We start from the raw sequence: 6,331 nt of genomic DNA, 5'->3' as shown, positions 1-6,331 counted from the left end.
GTGTTTGCTCTTTCAACTGCAACCCAAGAGAGCCCCAAAACTCTCTGCAATACAGTTTCCTGCATCCTGTAAACATCTGCTCTAATGTCTGTGGGCATGAAGTTGCCAAAGCCTTATTTAATGCTTCTGCATCTGAGAGCACTCTGGCTTTGATACCCAAGAAAACATAAGTTGTAACTGGGGCTTTTCACACATCCAGGTTGTTTTTGGTGGCTCCCTCCTGTGCCGTGGCTGTGGTGACTGACAAAGTGTCAGCTCATCCCCAAATCACCTTTACAAAGACATTTCCAGGGAGACCAGTTCCCTCCTTCCGCAGGCCCTGTTGAAAATTAAAATTCTGCCTCCTGTCAGATTTGCTTAAGAGCAGACAAAAAAGTCCAGAAATTTTGGAGAGAAAGAGAACACAGACAAACTGCATGACTGCCTAGCCTTTCTTTCTACAGGAAAGTATAGTCATAAAGAAATTATCAAATTATCATCATCATTAACCACTTGCAAAGGAATACTTAAAAGGAAGAGGCTGAAACACAGGCATTGCATGAAAATGTTCTCCTCTATCTGGCATGATAATCAAATAAAACTTCCCATAACTTCAGTGGAAGTGAGTTGGCAAGGCAGGCTGAATGCGTCCCTTGGTACAGCGCAAGATGCAATTACAGTATGCAGTAAAACTGGTAGAGATGAAAACCAAATATTTTCCTCACCCCAATATTAACTTGAGTACAAAAAGCTGTGGAGTATTTCTGTTCTCCAGATATAATAATTTAGGAAACTACTGCAAAACATTGTCAAAGGACATTTTTTTTTTCCCAGCTGACCCACTACAATATTGTAGAACTCTTATTTGGTGCCTTTCTACAAAGCCATGTGGATTTGTTTTCAGTGATTTATCTCTGTTACCTAAGAAGTCAGTGCTTTAGCTCCCACTATCATAACAGTCTTGAGCTGTCTTTTTGCCTAATTGGCCACTGATCTTATAACCATTCTTGCTGCCTATCGTGCTCTGCACTCCATTGATTTCAGTACAGCTTTGCTAGGGTACAGAAGCATGGGTTAATAGCCCCAGCTGCAGGATTAGAGTTTATAGGGCTCTCATATGGAGGCAGTTGAAAAACACCAATTATTTTTCATAGGAAAGTTTTTCATCTTAAAAAATGCCATTGAAAACAGCCTTTTTTGTTACCAATGAAAAATGAAACTGAAAACAGAAAATACTGACCAAAGCAACAAAAAAGTGCATTTCCCCTATCTTGTTTTTCTGTAAGATCTGTTTCCAAAAAAGAGGAAAACTAGAATGATGCCTTTCCAATGAAAGCCCATTTCTCACAGAAAGTCTTGTTTTGAGTGAAAAGTTACCAGATAGCTTCTCTAAATAAGGCCACAGGACAGCTGTAGGGCACAAAGGATCTGGACCAGAGTCACATTCAGCAGTGCAACCAGTAATCCCTTTAGCTCTGCTCTTACTAAACCACACTGCAGTGCTACAACTATGGAAAGCCCTTGAGGAAAGCAATAGCTTCTAAAATACCTCTCTCATGTCATGTGAGCCTTTTTTCGGCAGCCTCTCATTAAGACCTGCCCAGGCCCTTTCTTGCTTGAGTTGCAGGTTTGGGAGAGATCATAGTCAATACTTGCTGCAATTTGATTGGAAGACTGTCAGGCTCAAAGTAATTCTTTCAGTGACACTCTCAAACCTCTGAGATCAAAGGTGCTGACTGAAGTTGGTTTTCACATCGAGATTACAGCATTATTTGATTTCATAGCAGTGTAGTCCCCAGAGAAGACATGAGTTGATTATGCAGTAGTTCCAGGAGTGCCTCAAATCTCCCAGGGAGAGATGAATTCCATAAAACCAATTTTAAAGAAAGGACAATTGACCCTAGTGGTATTTTTTTTTTTTTTTTTTTGTTTTTGTTAGTGGTGGCGTGGTTTGTTTTTTTTTTTTTAGGAAAACTGCAAGTCCTATTAAGATGTTGTGCAAATAATTGAGCCTGACAGCCCGTGTCTTCAATGAGATCTCTTCTGGGGGTGGGGGGAAGTCTAGAAGCCAGCTGAGGGCAAGGTTGTGGATCACAGACCCCACACTCTCATTTGAAAGGTACACTGCTAAAACACAGGCAGCTTATGAGACTCCAGGGAGCACCCTACAGAATTTTGCTGCAAGTCCACAGACAAGTTCGTGTCCCTTATACAATATGGGATAGAGGTGCAAGTTTATGAATGGAGACAGCAAAGAGCGGGACTTGGAGCTGTTTAATAACCACATCACAACTTAGAAAGCCATGTACAGACAGTGTTAGCTCAAGTTAAAGACCAATGAAGGATACAGTCTAGCAATGAAGGCTTCCAACTGCTGTATGGCAAAAATTACAGTTACATACTTCCTACTGTAAGATTTTGCTTAGCAGAAGAATGAAAATAACACTTCCCCAACCTATTGTTGTGCCATCCTGTGGGCACAACTTTCTCTGCAGAAAAAGGTGGGTATGACAGAAAGAATATTTAGCCCACACTAGAACTTGTTTATGAGTCTGTAGATCTCCTCTTGGGTAGGCAGTCATGGAACAATACTTCACATTAGCAGAGGCATTGCTGCTTAGAAATCTTTATTCTAGGTTCTATTTCTAAATTGCATTTAGAAATTCTTGTTTAAAAGCAAGTATGTAGTAAACTTCTGCATTATTTCTGAAATTGCTTTGATCATATACTGTTTTCAGAACATGAGGACAGACATCTGGCCTGGGGGAGTAAAATGGCACAAACAACTTCTTGAAGTTAAAAAAGGCACAGTAAAATATTTAAGGAGGAAAAAAGTACTAAATTCATTGGTCATTATTATTCAAGGGTTAAGTGTTGTGTAACTATTCACAGTAATTGAATTGAAAAAGGAACAAACTTTAAATCTTTCCTATATGCTGGGTCTAAAATTGAGCCATCAGCAGAGACTACATGGCAGAATCCCAGGGCAGCTGGGCTGTGTGTGCAAAGAAATGACCAACTTTCCTATCCCAGCTCAGAAACAGGAAAGAGATCTGTTTTCTCAAAGGATGGCCACCAAAATGCTTCTTTCCCTAAGCAACACATGAGAAACTAACATCTGAATATTAGTAGGGATGCTAACTGAATGCTCCTCAGTACATCCACATATCCAGCATCTCGGGCTTTTGTAGAAATAATTACAAAATGTGAATTTGTGAATCACACAAATTACACATTATACTGTGTTTAAATTTCTTTTAAGAAACAAATACTTTGAAAGAAAGGAAGTGAAGCCTCTGAAGGAGTATAAAAAGCATCAGGTGCTTTTGCACTTTAGCGTGCTAAGAGCTTATCAAGTCTCTTTTTCAAAGAACAAGATCACTGGAAATCTCACTGGTCAGTGAACTATTAAAACCCAAAGGAGTTTGTGGAGCCCAGTGACAAGGTGGCATTACTCTCAGGTACAGGCAGCCAATATTCAGCTGGACTCAGACTCAGACCTTCATTGTACCATCCAATTTGCAGAATTAACTGTGCACATAAAAGCTGGAAAATAACTAATTTTTTTTTTTCCCCAAAGACAAAATGCAAAACAGATATGAACTTTTTCTTTGGTAGCAGTTGCCAGCAGGATAATCTTATATGTGAGACCTAAGGCAGGAGAGGATAGCAGACAGATAGTTTCTTTGGAAAACAGGACAGCAATGAAGCAGCAGAAGAAATAGAAAGAAATAGAAAGTATTTTCTTACTGTATATTTCTGAGAAGCTTGTCTCTTGCACATAGCATTGGAAAATTTAAGAATTCCCTAATGAAAATGTACTTAAACTGGGTAAGCCTACAGACATGTGAAATCACCACTAAAGACACTGTTCCCACCATGTCATTAAAGGAAAGATGTGGTCTCCAACAAACATCTTGGCTAAAGCAGCACTGGCTACACAACAGTTTGGAGAAGGCACTAAGTGATGAGTCTGGGAGCACAGAGCTTAAACATAGTTGCATAAATTGCTCTTTTCATAGCCAAAAGGGATTTTTTTTTGGTCCATTTATTTGTTTTCAAAAACAATTGAGTCCTCCCCTGTTATCACCCCAGCATGTGGCATGTGAAACAATCATTAAATAGAGTATTTAAAAATAAGCATTTTGAACAATACATGTATTTATTAAGTCAAAAGTGGCATTCTGTCAATGTGTTGATTTTAAGCCAGCAATGGGCAGCACCAAAGCACTCAGGATGTGTTTTCAGAAGCAACTTGACCAAAAAGAATAAAGGTTTCTAGTTATTTTACTTCTGCCCCACAGCCTACCACTGCTTATATTTACTATCTTCAATCTTTAGATGAGCTCCCCTTTAGATGAGTAATAAAGGCCTGCCTTTCTACTCAAAATAATTCAAAACTGTGGACATATTATTTTCTTGGTACTTTTTTTCCAGTGCTGCAGAAATCTATTGGGGTGAATATTAAGAAATTCCAATTTCCTTTCAGAAAAAAAGGACAAAATTTGACCTTTTCTGTCTTATTAAGTTGTACTCTGGTATCTCACCTCTTCCTAACCTTGTTTCTCCCTGGCTGCTCACCTTCATGTGGCTTTTCCCTGGAGATGGTATTGTGGAACCAAAGCTCTGGATAGTTCACTACCTCAGAAATTTCTGCAGCCAAGTTTTGAGAAAGGCTGGTTTGGTGACATATACAGTGGAATGAAAATCACATATTACAGATGAGGATCTTTTTTTTTACCTGGTGGCACCAGGAGATGTTTGCAGAGACTGACAGTGTCTGAATACTTATCTTTTACTGCAGGTATGCCTTGAAAAGTCTTGATTTTGTGTCAGCTTTGATTAAGCATGGCTTGTCTCTCTTACATGAGACTTTGTGACAGGTTTTCTGTCTTCCAAGCATGCTTGTTGTAGGTGTTCTCAAAAGTTGGTGGCTCTGATCATCTCTTCCTTTATTCTTACTGGTAACATGGATGAAAACATCCCTCTTTTATTTTGTAAGGCACTAAGGAAAATGCTCATTTTCTGCTTAATGATTACAGGTGGAAACATCATATCCTACAGTGAAGAAATCTCAGTCCCTTGCTTCCAACATGCTTTATTGCTATATTCCTGTATCACTCTTTTCTCCTGTCCAGGAAAGAGAAATGCTCAGGACAAGATGTCCAATCAGTTTTTTTATACCAGTGTCCACAAAGTTAAACTCATCAAAGCAATTTCCCAGAAAAGTGCTAACAAAATGGAATCATGACCTACACGTGGGATCATGACAGCAACAGCCACAATTCAGTCGTTTACTGTACATTATCATTTTCATATTTGCCCTTCCCTAAAATAAAACTTTAGGAAAGAGAATGAGTAGAAGCAATAAAAGTTTAGCCAGACTTCAGTTTAGTATCAAAAAAAGCTGTATAATTCTGATGAGCCTCTGTGACAATCTCAGCAAGGAGATGCAACCCTGAGGGGCATTTTGCCTTACAGCTTGGGGGAAGGCAATATTATGTTGTCTCTTCAGTAATGCCTTCCTGAACAGCAGCTTTTCCCAGCTCCACAACCCCAGGGCATGGTGGATTGAACAAATGTGCCCCTCTTGGACTCCATGCCATGTCTGGCTTACCCAGACATGATGAGGAATGCTTGCATGGGTGACCTCTGGGCTGCCTACAAGGCTGCCAGGGTCTGCATGAGCTACAGCTGTCCTGTGCTCAGACATCCAGGAGGGCAATCCTTGCTGGAGCTGCACACACGCTGAGCAAGAGCATTGCTCCAGCAGCTTCAGATGGCACCCTTGTTTCTCCCCATTTTTGGCAGACTCTTTCCCTGCTTTCCAGACTGGGAACTACTGGGAGGATGGTAAGCAGCCCACCCTTCAAGAACTCAAAGAGCTGCCAGAACTGGTCCCCAGTGATGCCTTAGAGATGTGAGTTGAGCAAGGATGCAAGACCAAGAAACCCAACCTTTCCCTCCTATATTTCAGCTTCAGGTTGTGCACAGTTTAAGGTGTAGGCATCAGCTCCCCACTCAACAGCAATCTGCATTTACTGACTGCACTGGAGCTCAGGAACAGACCCAGGATTTAGCCCTAGCTTTTCCATCACTCTATCAGCTGACTCAGAACATTGACTTTAGTAGCTGAAGAACAGATTTATACATGTCTGTCTCCCCATTACAAATCAAAAGAGCAAACTGGTTTTGCACCCTGCAAAAACACAGCCCTCTCCTGCTGAAGCCAATTCACAGAAAGCACTGCATCAAATACATTAAGGAGGCTGACAAAAACTATTTTGTACAGATGAAAGGTGGGTCTAGCAGTCTGTCTTTGATTTTGACTCAAAGCATGCATTTAAACTGA

The sequence above is a fragment of the Molothrus aeneus genome, chromosome 4 (assembly GCF_037042795.1).
Source record: "Molothrus aeneus isolate 106 chromosome 4, BPBGC_Maene_1.0, whole genome shotgun sequence".
Lineage (NCBI taxonomy): Eukaryota > Metazoa > Chordata > Aves > Passeriformes > Icteridae > Molothrus > Molothrus aeneus.
Note: the sequence above shows the minus strand (reverse complement) of the source record.